Genomic DNA, 20,303 nt, shown 5'->3' with positions numbered 1-20,303 from the left:
TGGACCTTTATATCCAATAGCTTATATTGGAAAATGCCATGTAATATATATGCAAATGTGTGTAGATGCCTACATATGTATGGATATCAGTGTTAAGTTTTTCAAACCAGGCTTACAAACTACTATACAAGCAACATTTCTTTTGGAAAGGTTAGTCATGAATAGGCAAGGGCTATGCTTTGAGATATACTAAGCATCAAGGTGATGATATGAGGTCAAGTTCCCCCTCTCACACTATAATAATTAAGCTGATTATTTACAACACCTGATCTAATTGTTGCCCTTAATCCTAGATGCCTATGTCTGTTGGAGTAAATAATAACTATCCTGATATCCAGGTACTGGCATACAGCAACTTCAGTAGCAAGATGGGACATCTGCCTTGATCATCCCTTAATGATGTATAGTAGGTTATGAAAAGTCCCTTGAGAGTTCCTTGGACAGCAAGATCAGATCAGTCTGGAAGGAATTCAACCCTGAATATTCATTAGAAGGACTGATACTGAAGCTGAAGATCCAATACCTTGGCAACCTGATACTAGGAGCCGACTCGTAGGAAAAGACCCTGATGCTAAGGTTGAAGGCAGGAAGAGAAGGGGATGACAGGACAAAATGGTTGGATGACATCACCAAGACAAGGGAAATGAGTTTGAGCAAACTCAGGGAGATGGTGGACAGGGAAGCCTGGTGTGCTGCAGTCCATGGGGTCGCAAAGAGTTGGACATGACTAAGTAACTAAACAGAACAGAAGGCTATGAAAAAAAAATTAAACCTGACTTACCCTATCTCCCTCTTACTTAATTTCTCAAGACTTTCCCTAGCACCTTGTCTGCTGTGGGGAAAATGTTTTCTCTTTAAGGAACATGCATGAAATAGACCAGATACCACCTCATGCACACTAAAAACCCATAAACAAAAATAGTACTCAGGAAATGAATGATATCTCTGGCTGCAAGATACGCATGGCCATCTTCTGATAATAGCTCAGGTCTCAGAATGGGGGCCATGTATAGTAAATTTGTTAGCAAAATTTCAATTCAATAAAATATTATCTAACTTGTCCATATTTATGTTAGACATAGCATTGCAAGAGAGCAAACAAAATAGTAGAAGAGGAAAAAATAGGCACAAATAATTGCAATGCACAGTGCAAAGAGCAACAATAGCACACACCACACACAAAGTTAAAAAAAAAAAAGAGGACATTGACATAGGAAATTTCAGAAAACAAAGTATAATATTAATTTCTTCATTAAAAAAAAGACATTTATTTTGCAGTGTTTATTCAAAATGAGCAAAAAAAAAAAAAAAAAAAAAAAAAAAAAAAAAAAAACTACTAAAAATCGAATCATCCAGGGAAAATCAACACTAAAATTTTAGGATCTATCATTATCACCCAAAGATAGGATTCAACCAGAGGAACAGAAGGATATAGGATATAGGATATATATAGGATCTAGGCTATAACCAGTAGGATGTATATATTAAAATATTCATTGCAAGAATTTGGATTATGCAAATATAAGCCTGGATAGGCAAGTTCAAAAATCCATATGATAGGTCATTAGAAAGGGTAGGTTTGAACTCTTGAGCCTGAGCTGAAGCTGTAGGTCACAGATGAAATTTCTTCTTTAGAGAAACTTCATTTCTGCACATAAGTCTCATCCAGGTTTTCTAAGTTAACCTCCTTTAAAGTCAACTGATTATACATGTGAATCATACCTACAGGATAATGTCACAGTATACCTAGTTTAGTATTTGATTGCTTAGCTGAGGACTAAAGCTTAGCCAAGTTGATACATAAATCTAACCATCATAGTTCATTTCTTGTCAACATGTTACTGATGCATATCTTAAACGTTCATTCCTGAAGGATCTGAGTCATTAGAAGCCTTGCCTTAACTTAGTTTTCATAGTTGTCCAATGCCTTGAATACTAGGATAGCATAACATTAAAAGACACTCTAAGGAATCTTCTATATTCCAGACACACTCTTCCTTACCTGTATATTGTAGTGACAACCCAATATTCTCCATTTATCAGGATCAAGTGCTCCAACCAGTATAGTAACACATTTCTTTGCCTGCTGATTTAGAAGCATGAGGAGCCCAAAACAACCAGCCAGCAGTTACATCTTTCAGTTCAACAGAAGCTTCGTTATGTGAACTGATAAAAGCATTCTTCCCTTTGGTACTAGGACCTCTAGACCAGCAGAGCATAATGTCAATGAGGCAAGACCTTTCTTTTTATTAAAAAGAAACATAAATTTTTATAAACTATATATTTATAAAGTATAAATAAAATACAAAATATTAATATAGCCTCTCCAGATTCCCTTTAGTTATTTTTATCATGATACACCTACTTCTTTTATTTTTTATTTTTTATTATTATTATTTATTTTTTGTCATACATTGATAGGAATCAGCCATAGATTTACACGCATTCCCCATCCCGATCCCCCCTCCCACCTCCCTCTCCACCCGATTCCTCTGGGTCTTCCCAGTGCACCAGGCCCGAGCACTTGTCTCATGCATCCCACCTGGGCTGGTGATCTGTTTCACCATAGATAGTATACATGCTGTTCTTTTGAAATATCCCACCCTCACATTCTCCCACAGAGTTCAAAAGTCTGTTCTGTACTTCTGTGTCTCTTTTTCTGTTTTGCATATAGGGTTATCATTACCATCTTTCTAAATTCCATATATATGTGTTAGTATGCTGTAATGTTCTTTATCTTTCTGGCTTACTTCACTCTGTATAAGGGGCTCCAGCTTCATCCATCTCATTAGGACTGATTCAAATGAATTCTTTTTAACGGCTGAGTAATATTCCATGGTGTATATGTACCACAGCTTCCTTATCCATTCATCTGCTGATGGGCATCTAGGTTGCTTCCATGTCCTGGCTATTATAAACAGTGCTGCGATGAACATTGGGGTGCACGTGTCTCTTTCAGATCTGGTTTCCTCAGTGTGTATGCCCAGAAGTGGGATTGCTGGGTCATATGGCAGTTCTATTTCCAGTTTTTTAAGAAATCTCCACACTGTTTTCCATAGCGGCTGTACTAGTTTGCATTCCCACCAACAGTGTAAGAGGGTTCCCTTTTCTCCACACCCTCTCCAGCATTTATTGCTTGTAGACTTTTGGATAGCAGCCATCCTGACTGGCGTGTAATGGTACCTCATTGTGGTTTTGATTTGCATTTCTCTAATAATGAGTGATGTTGAGCATCTTTTCATGTGTTTGTTAGCCTTCTGTATGTCTTCTTTGGAGAAATGTCTGTTTAGTTCTTTGACCCATTTTTTTATTGGGTCATTTATTTTTCTGGAATTGAGCTGCAGGAGTTGCTTGTATATTTTTGAGATTAATCCTTTGTCTGTTTCTTCATTTGCTATTATTTTCTCCCAATCTGAGGGCTGTCTTTTCAGCTTACTTATAGTTTCCTTTGTAGTGCAAAAGCTTTTAAGTTTCATTAGGTCCCATTTGTTTATCTTTGCTTTTATTTCCAATATTCTGGGAGGTGGGTCATAGAGGATCTTGCTGTGATTTATGTCGGAGAGTGTTTTGCCTATGTTCTCCTCTAGGAGTTTTATAGTTTCTGGTCTTACATTTAGATCTTTAATCCATTTTGAGTTTATTTTTGTGTATGGTGTTAGAAAGTGTTCTAGTTTCATTCTTTTACAAGTGGTTGACCAGTTATCCCAGCACAACTTGTTAAAGAGGTTGTCTTTTTTCCATTGTATATCCTTGCCTCCTTTGTCAAAGATAAGGTGTCCATAGGTCCGTGGATTTATCTCTGTGCTTTCTATTCTGTTCCATTGATCTATATTTCTGTCTTTGTGCCAGTACCATACTGTCTTGATGACTGTGGCTTTGTAGTAGAGTCTGAAGTCAGGCAGGTTGATTCCTCCAGTTCCATTCTTCTTTCTCAAGATTACTTTGGCTATTCGAGGTTTTTTGTATTTCCATACAAATTGTGAAATTCTTTGGTCTAGTTCTGTGAAGAATACCGTTGGTAACTTGATAGGGATTGCATTGAATCTATAGACTGCTTTGGGTAGAATAGCCATTTTGACAATATTGATTCTTCCAATCCATGAACACGGTATGTTTCTCCATCTGTTTGTGTCCTCTTTGATTTCTTTCATCAGTGTTTTATAGTTTTCTATGTATAGGTCCTTTGTTTCTTTAGGTAGATATACTCCTAAGTATTTTATTCTTTTTGTTGCAATGGTGAATGGTATTGTTTCTTTAATTTCTCTTTCTGTTTTTTTCATTGTTAGTATATAGGAATGCAAGGGATTTCTGTGTGTTAATTTTATATCCTGCAACTTTACTATATTCATTGATTAGCTCTAGTAATTTTCTGGTAGAGTCTTTAGGGTTTTCTATGTAGAGGATCATGTCATCTGCAAACAGTGAGAGTTTCACTTCTTCTTTTCCTATCTGGATTCCGTTTACTTCTTTTTCTGCTCTGATTGCTGTGGCCAGAACTTCCAACACTATGTTGAATAGTAGTGGTGAGAGTGGGCACCCTTGTCTTGTTCCTGATTTCAGGGGAAATGCTTTCAATTTTTCACCATTGAGGGTGATGCTTGCTGTGGGTTTGTCATATATAGCTTTTATTATGTTGAGGTATGTTCCTTCTATTCCTGCTTTTTGGAGAATTTTAATCATAAATGAGTGTTGAATTTTGTCAAAGGCTTTCTCTGCATCTATTGAGATAATCATATGGTTTTTATCTTTCAATTTGTTAATGTGGTGTATTACATTGATTGATTTGTGGATATTAAAGAATCCTTGCATTCCTGGGATAAAGCCCACTTGGTCATGGTGTATGATTTTTTTAATATGTTGTTGGATTCTGTTTGCTAGAATTTTGTTAAGGATTTTTACATCTATGTTCATCAGTGATATTGGCCTGTAGTTTTCTTTTTTTGTGACATCTTTGTCTGGTTTTGTAATTAGGGTGATGTGGCCTCATAGAATGACTTTGGAAGCTTACCTTCCTCTGCAATTTTCTGGAAGAGTTTGAGTAAGATAGGTGTTAGCTCTTCTCTAAATTTTTGGTAGAATTCAGCTGTGAAGCCATCTGGTCCTGGGCTTTTGTTTGCTGGAAGATTTTTGATTACAGTTTTGATTTCCTTGCTTGTGATGGGTCTGTGAAGATCTTCTATTTCTTCCTGGTTCAGTTTTGGAAAGTTATACTTTTCTAAGAATTTGTCCATTTCTTCCAAGTTGTCCATTTTATTGGCATAGAGCTGCTGGTAGTAGTCTCTTATGATCCTTTGTATTTCAGTGTTGTCTGTTGTGATCTCTCCATTTTCATTTCTAATTTTGTTAATTTGGTTCTTCTCTCTTTGTTTCTTAATGAGTCTTGCTAATGGCTTGTCAATTTTGTTTATTTTTTCAAAAAACCAGCTTTTAGCTTTGTTGATTTTTGCTATGGTCTCTTTAGTTTCTTTTGCATTTATTTCTGCCCTGATTTTTAAGATTTCTTTCCTTCTGCTAACCCTGGGGTTCTTCATTTCTTCCTTCTCTAATTGCTTTAGGTGTAGAGTTAGGTTATTTATTTGGTTTTTTTTTTTTCTTGTTTCTTGATGTAAGCCTGTAATGCTATGAACCTTCCCCTTAGCACTGCTTTTACAGTGTCCCATAGGTTTAGGGTTGTTGTGTTTTCATTTTCATTCGTTTCTATACATATTTTGATTTCTTTTTTGATTTCTTCTATGATTTGTTGGTTATTCAGAAGCGTGTTATTTAGCCTCCATATGTTTGAATTTTTAACAATTTTTTTCCTGTAATTGAGATCTAATCTTACTGCACTGTGGTCAGAAAAGATGACTGGAATGATTTCAATTTTTTTGAATTTTCCAAGACCAGATTTATGGCCCAGGATGTGATCTATTCTGGAGAAGGTTCCGTGTGCACTTGAGAAAAAGGTGAAGTTGATTGTTTTGGGGTGAAATGTCCTATAGATATCAATTAGGTCTAGCTGGTCCATTGGATACACCTAGTTCTTTTCTAGGTAGTAGGGAATTGAATCTATAATTTGTCATCACAATCTGAGCCATTTAATTTCAATGTTTAAGCCATTTATATTTAATGTTATTACTGATATTGTTGTTGTTGTTTAGTTGCTAAGTTGTGCCTGACTCTTTTGCAACCCCATGGACTGTAGCCCACCAGGCTCCTTTGTCCTTGGGATTTCCCAGGCAAGATTGCTTGGAAATTGCCATTTCCTTCTCCAGGGGATCTTCCTGACCCAGGAATCAAACACATATCTGCTGCATTGCAGGCAGTTCCTGTATCACTGAGCCACCAGGGAAACCCAATTACTGATATAGTTGCTTTTAAAACAGTACTCTTGCCACAAGCATTTGTTGTAGGCTATTTGTTCTTTGCTTCTTTTTTCTGCCTTCTTTTGGATCGAGAAATTTCAGAATTCCATGCTATATCCTTTGCTAGCTCATACATTGTAAATTTTTGTAGTTGTCCAGGGTTTATAGTGTATATTTTTAACTCATCACAATCTATCTTCTTCAAGTAATGTTGTTGTTGTTGCTCAGTTGCTAAGTCATGTCTGACTCTTTGCAAACCCATGGACTGCAACATGCCAGCACTCCCTGTCTTTCACTATTTCCCAAAGATTGCTCAAACTCATGTCTATTTAGTCAGTGATGCCATCTAACCATCTCATCCTCTGTCGTCCCCATCTCCCCTTGCCCTCAATCTTTCCCAGGATCAGGGTCATTTCCAATGAGTTGGCTGCTTCCATCAGGTGGCCAAAGTATTGGAGCTTCAGTTTCAGCATCAGTTCTTCCAATAAATATTCAAGTCTGATTTCCTTTAGGATGACTGGTTTGATCTCTTTGATGTCCAAGGGATTCCCAAGAATCTTCTCCATTACCACAGTTTGAAGGCATCAATTCTTTGGTGCCCTGCCTTCTTCATGGTCCAAATCTCACATCCATGCATGACTACTGGAAAAACCATAGCTTTGACTAGACGGACTTTTGTCAGAAAAGTGATGTCTCTGCTTTTCAATATGCTGTCTAGACTGGTTATAGTTTTTCTTCCAAGGAACAAGTGTCTTTTAATTTCACAGCTGCAGTCACCATTCACACTGATTTTGGAGCCCAAGCAAACAAAGTCTGTCACTGTTTCCACTTTTTCTCCATCTATTTCCCATGAAGTGATGGAACTGGATGCCATGTTCTTCGTTTTTTGAATGTTGAGTTTTAAGCCAGCTTTTTCACTCTCTTCTTTCACTTTCATCAAGAGGCTCCTCAGTTCCTCTTCACTTTCTGCCATAAAGGTGGTATCATGTGCATATCTGAGGTTATTAATATTTCTCCCAGCAATCTTGATTCCAGCTTGTGCTTCATCCAGCCGGGCATTTTGCATGATGTACTCTGCATGTAAGTTAAATAAGCAGCGTTGCAATATACAACCTTGACATACTCCTTTCCCAATTTTGAACCAGCCCATTTTTTTCTTGTCCAGTTCTAACTGTGGCTACTTGTCCTGCATACAAATTTCTCAAGAAACAGGTAATCTGGTCTGATATTCCCATCTCTAAGAATTTTCCAGTTTGTTGTGATCCACGTGGTCAAAGACTTTAGTGTAGTCAACGAAGCAGAAGTATATGTATTTTGGAATTCCCTTGCTTTTTTTGTGATCCAACGGATGTTGGGAATTTAACCTCTTACCTCTTCACATATATAGTTTAAGAAACTTAAAACAGTATATATCAATTTCTCCTTTTCCAGTCTTTGGATTCTTATTGTTAAACATTTTAATTTTACTTAAATTATAGCTTACACAATGCATTTTAAAATTTTGTTTTAGGTAGTCAAATTTTTTTGGACAATAATTGCTTTACAATATTGTGCTGGTTTCTGCCATACGTGAACATGAATCAGCCACAGCACTCTATTATTTTTGATATATCCAGATTTCTTCCTAGTACTATTTTCTCTGTCTGAGGGAGGGAATTTCTTCAATATTTTTTGATGTACAGGTCTGCTGATGATGAATTCTCTAACATTTGTATGTCTGAAATTGCCTCTCTTTCACTATCATTTTTGGAAAACATTTCATTAGTATAGAATTCTAAGCTAATAGTTTTTCATTCAGTACTCTTGAAGTGTTGCTCTCCTGTTTTTTTGACTCCAGTTGCTTCCAAAGAAAAGTTTGCTGAATTTGTTTTCTTTCCTTTTTTTTTTTTGGTATATAATGTGCCATTTCTTTTGGCTGCTTTTAAGATTTTCTCTTTATCACTGAAAGTGAAAATGTTAGTCACTCAGTCATGCCCCACTCTTTGTGACCATGTAGACTGTAGCCCACCAGGCTCCTCTGTCCATGGAATTCTCCAGGCAAGAGCACTGGAGTGGGTAACAATTTCCTTCTCCGGGGGTTCTTTCCAACCCAGGGATTGAAGACAAATCTCTGGCATTGCAGGCAGACTCTTTACTGACTGAGTCACCAGGGAAGCTTCTTTATCCCTGGTTTTAAACAATTCAATTGATTCTTTAAGCTTCACTTTTAAGTTTCTAGATCTTATTTTCTCTCCACTAATAACCCCAATACCTTCTCTTACACCACTATTGTTCCATGGACTATGAGGTTTTTCTATTCAGCTAGTTGTGATAAGAACTATTTACAGTCCTTTGAAATTTCTGAGTATTGTTTGCTAAATTATTTTTGTGTATATCTTTCCTCAGTCTTCATTACTTCCTTTATATATAAGAGGTGTTCAGTATTCAGCTGAAACATGATAAGGATCCTCTGCAGAGCTCCAAATTTTTCTTCTTCTCTGTAGTGCCCTATGCTGTAAAATCTACCTCTCTTGGCTTCCCCACACTCCAGTTTTGTATCATCTACCTTAGGAAGACTTCAAGGCTCCAATGTGATTTACTTACCTTAGGTCTAAGCTTGGAAAACTTATACAGGCTGCAAGCTGGGACAGTTGTAGAGCTCACTTCACTGGCTTCCTGTTTCCCCTGGATCACTGTCCTTTGATATCCAATATTTTAAGAATCATAATTTCATATCTCTTGTCTAAATTTTTAGTTGTTTCAGGTAAGAGGGTAAGTATGTTCCCTGTTTCTCCATCTTGGCCAGAACTGAATTTTCTATAATTATCTTTTTTGAGATTAAAGATATATTTGTACTTTTACTTGTGCAAAAAAACATAGTTGTTAAAAATATTATAGTGATTTTTATTATATTGCATTATATGGAGTTTTTCACACATTATTTAGCAGCATTATTTGAGAGTAATTTTTGATATCTTTAATGATAATTTGGTTTACATTTTCCTATGTACATAATTGCTAACTTGTTTATTTTTTCCTAATGGAATATTTCTAAAAGTATAATTGCTAAAACAAATTTTAAGTCTTTTAACACATATTGCTAAATTGCTCAGCTTGGTCAAGCTTCAGGTGATATGTGAAGAATGGATAAAATGATTGTATCTGTGTTTGAGAAAGTAGAAACTCACTATTGTGTGAAGAGTTGTTGATGGTTGAGAGGAGGAGAGGCTAGAGATAAGAATTCCAGTTAGAAAACCAAGCAGCGTGATGATGACGAGAGTCTAAATTAATGTATTGCTATGAGAATCAAGAAAGGAGAGAAGGATTTCAGAAATATTTCTGAAGCACAATCCACAGGTTCTGAAATTAATTGGATGTTGATAATCTTTGCATAATTTGACCATGGACTGAAACAGGAAGTTCTTAAGGCAAGCAAGTTTTGTATATGTAGAGGGTCAATTCATTACTCAATTAATGAATTTGTATTAAAGTTAAATTGCATAGAAACCACCTATGGGACATTTGAGTAATGACGGTTAATACAAAGTCAGTTTAGTTAAGAGTTTTGAGCTTGAGACATCGGTTTGAGTATTTTCATATTTAGGCAAATACATAGTAGTGACAACTTATCATGGATATGCAACCTATAAATTTCATTTCCTAAGTAAAAATATCTAGAGTGAGAACATGGAAAGGCCAAGGAAAGAATTAAACTTGTGTGTACATTCTGAGTATGAGTAGAATAAAATAATTCTAAGAGAATACATGAAATGACTGTTATAAAGGTAAAAGGAGAGACTGGCATGCAAAATCCAAGAGTCAGGGAAAAAAATACTGAAAAAGGAGAAATGTCCATGATAGCAAATATTGTCATAGTGGCCCAGAGCAGTAAGTATCAAAAGATATCTTGAAATTGTGCAATTGTTTTAGTAAAAGTAGCATTAGATCATTTGGGAAATCATCTGGCTATAGAAGTGAATGGGAAGAAATTTAAGATCCAGAATATATTAGGTGCATGGAAAAAAGTGAAAAACATGGAGTCTCCATGTCCAGCATGCTAGTCTTCATCATGGGGTGAACTAGAATAAACTTTGTCCTGATCAGGCAGGCTGGTAACATTAGGGCCAATACTTGAGTTAGATTTAGGGTTGAATTTTCAATGTAAAAATTAATTTGATTGCAGCAGACAGATTGCTAACATATATTTGCTAATTTTAATTGGGAAGAAACTGCAGCATAGACACAGAGGTAAATGTGTCATCGTAAAGCTGCAGAGTCTGGAATACCTAACACTAGATTCAATTCAGATAGTATTCACTGAATACTAAGGTAACATCATGAAAAACAGAAACAACAACAACAAAAGCCAGGGATTGAGGAGGCAGAGTGAAGAAAGATGAAAAACAAACAAATAAAAAATGGTCTTGGTAATTCCAAATACTTATTTCCTATAATCGATGTAGTGAAGAAAAGTTGTTATAATTATTAAACTTATATAATGTTTTCCCTTTTTGGCATAATGTTGTTGCTGTTTAGTTGCTAAAATGTGTCCAACTCTTTGTGACACCCCATGGCCTGTGGCCCACCAGGCTCCTCTTTCCATAGGATTCTCAGCCAGGAATACTGCAGTTAGTAGCCATTCCCTTCTCCAGGGATCTTCCCAGATCAGGGATGAACCAGTGTCTCCTGCATAGGGAAGCGATATCAAGTAAATAAATGGATGGCTAGCAGGTAAACAAATATCAGAGAGCTTTTCGTTAGTTAGAGAATTAGAGAAGTTTTCAGGAGGAGGAGGCAGCCAGTTGCTGGATTCTTGTTATCAGTTCTGCAGATGATGTTCTAAAATATCTAGCTAATTTTTGTCACTATTTTAGACATGTCACCATAAAATGTGGATTCTAGTAGCATTACATGCCACACCCCAAACGTGTTTGTATACCAAGAGTTCCGTAATGATTAATGTTATTTCCAAGACTGCCGACAGAACTAATAATAATTAGCCACCTATAGCCTGAAATGCAGATAAACGATCAGCTTTCTTCTTCCCAATTCATTTCTTTCTTTTGTTTAATAGCACAAAGAAGCAACTGTCTTCTGCATGTGACATCACAGTCCCTCCCATAGCAACAGGCATTTCTATCAGACAGCAGATACGAATTCTGGAAGGAGAGAGAACATATTTATATATAAATACACTAACAACCAGCAATTTCTAGGAGACAGAAATAGAGAGGAATAGGAATATCTCATAGATAAGAGTTTCTTTTTAAATGTTAATTTTTGTCTGACTGCAAACTTTATCTTTCAAACCCTTTCTCCCATTATTATCATCATACCTTGAGTGCTTACAGCTGAACACCGGTTCACCGTGACCTTTCTGAAATCACAAGCCATCCTTTCTCTTTGTCACTGTGATAATGGAATGGATCAGATTCTTCCTGCAGACATTATAATGGAGTTCAACTGTCTATGGCATACACTAATGAAAAATGTTAAACCTTTCCCGTCTCTGCCATGTGCCGCCAGAGCACACAGCAGATGCGCCGCCTGGAGAAGCCCATATGGCGGGCTGGTATCGGTGATATTTCCTCTAATGTCAAGGGAGCCTGCTGTATGGAAAGGATGCTGTGGGTGCCATTTGGAGGCTTAGGTACAAGTGCATCAAGTAAGAGCCACTTTATCTGTCTGCTGTCCCCCTTCACAGTGCCAGCTAGACTCTCATGGGCAGCCGAGTAGTCCTTTCTGCGGTGCGATTTTAGGACCACTGGAAGCCCTTTCATTACCCTCCACACCCCTCCCCTCCACCCACACGATATATACCCAGGCCCTCAGTTTTCTGATGTCCCTTTAACAGTCTGGAAAATTTTTCCTGAAACTGAAACCTAACACATAAGATGCAAATATTGCAGACAGGGTAAAACACTGACTTCAATTCTTATTGTACAGGTATCAGTATAAATCATGGGCATTACTTCTGCTTCTCAAAGAAAAATGCAGTGTGGTTTATGTGCCATTACAGGAACGGAGCAGCTAAAGTGGCCTGAGGTAGGGAGAGTCAAAAATACTCTTAAATTCCATCCCTAACAGCCACTAAGTAACAGTTTTATTGGTCACTATCACATATTATTTCTTTTGTTTTGTTTGTTTTTTATTTTTATTTTTTTAATTGTTTTAATTGGAGGCTAATTACTTTACAATATTGTGGGGGGTTTTGCCATACATTGACATGAATCAGCCATGGGTGTACCTGTGTTCCCCATCCTGACCCCCCTCCCACCTCCCTTCCCATCCCATCCCTCTGGGTCATCCCAGTGCACCAGCCTTGAGCGCCCTGTCTCATGAATTAAACCCGGACTGGTGATCTATTTCACATATAGTAATATACGTGTTTCAATGCTATTGTCTCAAATCACCCCACCCTCGCCTTCTCCCACAGAGTCCAAAAGTCTGTTCTTTATCTCTGTGTCTCTTTTGCTGTCTCGCATATAGGGTCATTGTTACCATCTTTCTAAATTCCATATATATGCGTTAATATACTGTATTGGTGTTTTTCTTTCTGACTTACTTCGTTCTATATAATCGGCTCCAGTTTCATCCACCTCATTAGAACTGGTTCAAATGCATTATTTTTAATAGCTGAGTAATATTCCATTGTGTATATGTACCAAAGCTATCTTATCCATTCATCTGACAATGGACATTTAGGTTGCTTCCATGTCCTGGCTATTGTAAGCAATGCTGCGATGAGCATTGGGGTACATGTGACTCTTTAACATTATTTCTCATTGTCTATATTATTTCAGTTCAATTCAGTCATTCAGTCGTGTCCAATTCTCTGTGACCCCATGAACTGCAGCATGCCAAGCTTCCCTGGTTTTCCTTTACCAATGCCCAGAGCTGGCTCAAACACATGTCCATTGAGTCGGTGATGCCCAAAACCATCTCATCCTCTGTCATCCCCTTCTCCTTCTGAATTCAATCTTTCACAGCATCAGGGTCTTTTCCAGTGAGTCAGTTCTTCGCATCAGGTGGCCAAAGTATTGGAATTTCAGCTTCAGCATCAGTCCTTCCAATGAATATTCAGGATCGATTTCCTTTAGGATTGACTGGTTTGACCTCCTTGCAGTTTAAGGGACTCTCAAGAGTCTTCTTCAAGACCACGGTTCAGAAGCATCAATTCTTTGGTACTCAGCATTCTTTATAGTCCAATTCTCACATCCATACATGACTACTGGAAAAAACATAGTTTTAACTACAAGGACCTTTACTGGAAAAGTAATGTCTCTGCTTTTTAATATGCTGTCTAGGATGGTCATAGCTTTTCTTCCAAGGAGCAAGCATCTTTTAATTTCATGGCTGCAGTCACCATCTTCAGTGATTTTAGAGTCTAAGAAAATAGTCTCACTGTTTCCATTGTTTCCCATCTATTTGCCATGAAGTGATGGGACTGGGTGCCATGATCTTAGTTTTCTGAAAATTGAATTTTAAGCCAACTTTTTCACTCTCCTCTTTCACTTTCATCAAGAGGCTCTTTATTTCTTCTTTGCTTTCTGCCATAAGAGTGGTGTCATCTACATATCTGAGGTTATTGATATTTCTCCCAGCAATCTTGATTTCAGCGTGTGCCTTGCCAGCCTGGCATTTCTTATGATGTACTCTGCATATAAGTTAAATAAGCAGGGTGACAATATACAGCCTTGACATACTCCTTTCCCTATTTGGAACCAGTTTATTGCTCCATGTCCATTTCTAACTGCTGTTTCTTGACCTGCATACAGATTTCTCAGGAGGCAGGTCAGGTGGTCTGATATTCCCATCTCTTGAGGAATTTTCCACAGTTTGTTGTTGTCTACATAGTCAAAGGTTTTGATGTAGTCATTACAGCAGTAGATGTTTTTCTGGAACTTTCTTGCTTTTTCATTGATGCAATGGATGTTGGCCATTTGATCTCTAGTTCCTCTGCCTTTTCTAAATTCAGGTTGAACATCTGGAAATTCTGAAAACCGTACTGAAAACAGTATGTTTCACGTACTATTGAAGCCTGGCTTGGAGAATTTTGAGCATTACTTTGCTAGAGTGTAAGATGAGTGCAATTGTGCAGTAGTTTGAACATTCTTTGACATTGCCTTTCTTTGGGATTGGAATGAAAACTGGCCTTTTCCAGTCCTGTGGCCACTGCTGAGTTTTCCAAATCTGCTGGCATATTGAGAGAAGCACTTTCACATCATCATCTTTTAGGATTTGAAATAGCTGAACTGGAATTTCATCACCTCCACTACCTTTTTTCTTAGTGATGCTACCTAAGGCTACCTGACTTCACATTCCAGGATGTCTGGCTCTAGGTGAGTGATCACACCATTGTGGTTATCTTGGTCATAAATATCTTTTTTGTATAGTTCTTCTGTGTATTCTTACCACCTCTTCTTAATATCTTCTGCTTCTGTTTGGTCCATACCGTTTCTGTCCTTTATTGTGCCCATCTTTGCAAGAAATATTCCCTTGATATCTCCAATTTTATTGAGAGATAAATCTTTCCCATTCTATTGTTTTCCTCTAGTTCTTTGCATTGATCACTGAGGAAGGCTTTCTTATCTCTCCTTGCTATTCTTTGGAACTCTGCATTCAGATGGGAATATCTTTCCTTTTCTCCTTTGCCTTTAGGCATTTAAATCTTGTGAAAAAATGAACACCATTAATTAAAAGGACCAAAAGCTATAAACAGACTCTGGTAGGCATGAAATCAAGCCTTATAGATATTATATAATTTACAGTTTGCTTAGATGAGCCAAGAGAATACACGTTTAGGAAACAGTAATAAAGTGTATAAATCAGGGAGATGATAATGATGATGATGACCAGGTGAATATGCTCTTCTAGTTCCTCAGTGGAGACCCTACATTCAGAGGCTTGTGGCAATAAGTTGACCTAGATTTTGGTACATAATCCTGTTCTTCAGAAGTTATAACAACTTTATTAGGTCTTCCAAACTTCTCTGGATGAAAAGCATATATCCAGAATCTATATATAGGATTACATATAATTTCTTTATTATATATAGGTTTATAACAATGACCAGCATCTGGTCCAATCCCATCATAACTGTGTGTTCAGGTGACCAGAATATTGGCACATGCTGCCCTGTTCTTCCAAATCACAGAAACCCAAAGGGATTAACCTGACATCCCTGGGCATGGCTTATCAACTACACTGTACTGTAGTTTCTTCTTCAGGGACAGACTCAAACTGCATGTATGTTTGCCTAGTCAAAGGGCCAAGTAACAATTATACGGATGATTTTACCTAAGGCTTCACTATTTGCAAAATAGTATGAATAGCTAAGGTGTTTTTTTTTTGTTTGTTTTTTTTTTTTTTAATCAGTATTTCTGGAAATTGGCATAGAAAAATCACATAAAACTCAAATGTTTAGCTTCCTTCTTCTCTCAGGTCATGTCATTAAATTAATACATCATGGCACTGCTGCTCTAAGATTATATTTCCTGAATGTTCAACTAAACAACTTGTTCAGCTTATATTTGCAGTTGGCAAAGAGATTGCAAGCTAAATCCCACAGCGATTAACACACAGGTTTTACAGTAACATGGCCTGTGTTCAGTCCCTATCTCAGACATATTTTTCAGTCTACCTATGTCTCAGTTTCCTAATCTTCTCAAAGGAGATAGTAATAAAAATCCCTAGCATGAATTTGCCAAGAAGGTTAAATTAAGTAGGGCACATGAGATATTTCCAACAATGCATGGGGCAGAGTAAGCCCTTTGTAAATTTATTAGTCAACTTCTGGTTACAGAAGGAAGGCGAGACTGTTGAATGCTAAACTAAAATAAGTTCATTGAAGACAAAGACTTCAGTGATCCCTTCAGACAAAGACTTCAATAACCCCTTCAAACACACATGCACCACCCCCACACACACACACATGCATGCACCACATGAACATAATTCAGTGCCTAACACAAAACTGAAACTTGAGGAGAATTCTGTGGTATCTGTGTTCTGTAGTCTCCGATCCATATGATTGGCTTATCTATCTCAAGACTGACAGCTGAGCCTTTCGTTTCGAACTCCTGTTAAACAACCTTTCTAGGACAATAAGTAGAAGAAGTACCACACCCCTAATGTTGATAAAACTAAAACACTTCCTAACAATATACAAATTGGCTCTGGTTTCTTGCCAGGGCTTTTTCTGGTACACTGGATGAAGATTTGATTGCTGGCTGGCAAGTACACTGACTTGATGTGTGATCCCTGAGGTTTTAATCGCTTTGATCACATTCTTTTTTCACTGAAAAGTGTAGTTGTTGGCAATCACCCCTTTCCTCATTACTGCCAACTGGCTCTAGCCTGTTGTACATCTTTCTTTTACTGCTCATCACTCTTAGTTTTCATAAAAGCCTAAAAACAGTTCTAGCACCTTGGCATACCAACCTTGGCCGTTAAGAAGATCCCTCACTGGAATAATGCATTCCACTGAAGTTTACTGTAAGTGAAACTCAATAATTAATTACATTTCTGTACACCAGTGTTCTTGCCTGAGGTATCCCAGGGATGGCGGAGCCTGGTGGGCTGTTTTCTGTGGGATCACACAGAGTCGGACACAACTGAAACGACTTAGCAGCAGCAGCAGCAGTACTATCATTTATATTGAGTCAACTCTATCATATTTCTGCTGAGAACAAAAATATATATTTATATTCATTTGGGCTATCATTAATCTTTTGATTCATTGATTGATACATGTATCCACCTAACAAATCTCCATTGAATGCTTAATATGTGTGAGGTACAGTCCAAGATCCTGAGAATACAATGATAAAGTAAAGTAAATGAGGCCCTTGATATCACTAAACACATTCTAATAAAAGTGACAAATATTATCAACTATACAAACCAATGCAAAACTATAACAGTTATAACGCTCTAAAGTTGAAGTACATAGTACCATAAGTGGTAGAATTTTATCCAGCTACAGATGCTTGGGACCTCTCACTGAGGAAATGACTGTTGAACAATGAGAGTAGTGACTGATGATAGGGCAAAACATTTTAATTTGGAGATAAAGAAAGTTCCAAGCTACTGAAATGCAAGGGAGGTTTGATCATAGGGTCTAAAAGGAACAAACAGAAGATTGGGGTGAATGAAACAGAAAATGTGAGGTAGATTAAGTGATAAAAAAGTTGAAGAAGTAGTAGGTAGGAATTAGACCATGTCAAATTTTGAAGACTGAGTTTAGAAATTTAAGAACAATGAGATTTGAATGATTTTAAGCTGAACAAAAGGCATGATTCTAATCTGTATTTTGAAAATAACACTGACTGAATATGGGAAAGAGACACATGGAGAAGAGAAGAGATAAAGATGGACAAGTACAGGAGTTAATATAAAAATTCTAAAAAGAAAAGATGGCAACCTGCACAACAGTTGTAGAAGTGCATATGAAAAGAAACAGATTGGATAAAAAGATATTTGGGATTCCCAGGTGGTGCCAGTAGTAAAGAACCTTCCTGCCGATGCAGGAGACATAAGCGATACAGATTCGATCCCTGGATTGGGAAGATACCCTGGAGGAAGGCATGGCAACCCATTCCAGTACTCTTGCCTGGAGAATCCCATGGACAGAAGAGCTTGGCAGGCTTCAGTCCACAGGGCTGCACAGAGTCAGACACGACTGAAGTCACTTGGCAGTAGCAGCCACGGCAGCAGCAGCAGCGGCAGGAGGATTTGGCACCAAACATGCATGGTTAGTGTCCAAATGAATCCTAGTTTCCAGATTGTATATGGATGGATGGTGGGGCTCTGTGCAAAGACAAGAAATATGTAAGAAGATTACATCAGATTGAATTTTCATCATACTGAGATTGAAATAAATGAAATATCTACAGGAGGAGCTGTAAGGTGAACAAATGGCTAAACACACCTGAAGTTCAGAGATGTCTCACCTGAACATGTGTATTTGTGAGTTATCCTCTTATAATTGGTAATTCAAGAAGTAGGGATGGGTAAGCTTGTTGAGGCAGGGAGTATGCATGTATGGGTGATTAAAAAAGTGGGAAGAGGACTCTTTTCAAAGTTTGATTTTTTTTTTTTTTTTTTGTACCATGAATGACAGGGATCCCCAGTAAACTGATGATTCAATTTCTAGGATAGCCTAAAACCGAATTAGACATAGAACAGGGAAGCTGGATAAAAAGTACATGAGAATTTGAGATCACAGATTTTCTAGTAGCTACAGTTATTTATTCTCACTTTTCTGTGTAGACTGACTCTTTGATAATTACCTCTTGGCTTATTTGAAGATCAAAATAATAACCTATCATACATGTTAATTTTACACATTTTCTGCCAGTAAAGAGAGCTAGTAAAGCTATCATTCATAATGTTACCCAATGTTGCTTATATGGAGACTTCAGGGTCAAGTTTCCTCCATAGCTTTTGTTTGCATATAATTCAGAATGCTCTGACAAGTCTTCCTGCTATTCAATAAGCAGGCCATTCTTTCCCTCAAGCTAACCCCTTAGAATCTTTTTAAAAATGTAAATATATTTTCTTTGACGTCAAAGTTCTCCCCTGCTTTACTCATGTGCACATTGGTAAGGCTTCCCTCTCAAATGACTAGGCTTCCCACTACCACACTGTCTTTGCTGATTTCAAATCAACTTAATTATGCAAGTCATTATTTTCTTTCTTTTCTAGCTTCTATCACTTCCTTGCATCTTCTAACACTTTCTCCATTGAGTATTCCCACCACTCTGATGTCTGCATTTTTCATTTCTCTCTTTCAAAGGTGGGATCTTCCTCCATGGATGGAGAGTTACATCCAAGACTCTGGAGAAAAACTTGTGAGCAATATGCAAAGACAGCATTTCAGTAGCTCTGAGAAAACTACTCCAAGGAGGTGGGCAGAAGAATTGAGCTATATACAAGCTTATTACAAAGACAGCAGGCCACGTGAACATCAAAATCAGGTATCAAGTTAAGGAATTTAGGATTCTATGTATGGGAAGATGCAAGCCTCTGGGCTCACTGAATTCTTTCCTTTCATATGCATCCCAGCTTTCTGGGGCCAAGTCCCTTTCCTTGTTCACCTTAGGAAGTGGCAGATGGTTACTTCTGGCCTTCCCTCTGAGTTCTTCAGCAGTCATCATGGTGAGTGGCAGAATCCGCTGGATCTCAGTTTTGGGAGCCCTCATTCACATTTGGAGGCCAGAAATCACTGATAGCTGTGACATTTCTTGTTTACTGATATGTCTGGAGATATCTTCATTTTACGTTATTATAGATTTTTTTTGGTCAATTGTCTTAAAGTCAATAGATCTTCATTGCAATGATTTGTTTCTTTGAACCTTTGCATATATTTGTACTCACCATATCGCGTGTGTGAATCTCCCCTCCCCTTCAAAATTGTGGGCAATATCTTCTTTCTCCTTTGATACTCAGTGCTAGGAAAGGCTGATCTAGTAAGTCCTCCAAACTATTTTTAATTAATAATATTTGAGTAAAAATGACTTCTACTGTAACACTTCAACATGTGAGATATACCCATCTGCTTGTAGTTAAGACATGATAGTTTGATGTCCATCAATTCAAACAAAATGAGTTATTAACCCAAAACTCCTGGATCTCACAATGTAAAGGAAAGGGGAGGCATGGATGTAGGTAGCTTAGTACAGGTTTCCCCTGGTATCTGAAGTTACAGTGTTCCTATGAATTCCCATAAGCCAATTGGCCTAAAGTAAAGAGGCAATTACCTAAGCATAAATCTTAACTAATGAAGGCACAAAATACATTGAGATTAAGCAAAGATGCTACTTTGGCTGTGGCTGCTTGATGAGAGGTGCTGAGATGCTGTGTGGTTCTCAGGGAAGGAGCTTGGTGGTGCTGCTTTCACCGCTTGGGTGTTGCTGTCTCCATGATGTGACAAAACAATGCTGAATCTGATTTTTACATTTTGCCTCTCTTTTCTTT

The sequence above is a fragment of the Dama dama genome, chromosome 27 (assembly GCF_033118175.1).
Source record: "Dama dama isolate Ldn47 chromosome 27, ASM3311817v1, whole genome shotgun sequence".
In the NCBI taxonomy this organism is placed as follows: domain Eukaryota; kingdom Metazoa; phylum Chordata; class Mammalia; order Artiodactyla; family Cervidae; genus Dama; species Dama dama.
This window is presented reverse-complemented; position numbering follows the sequence as displayed.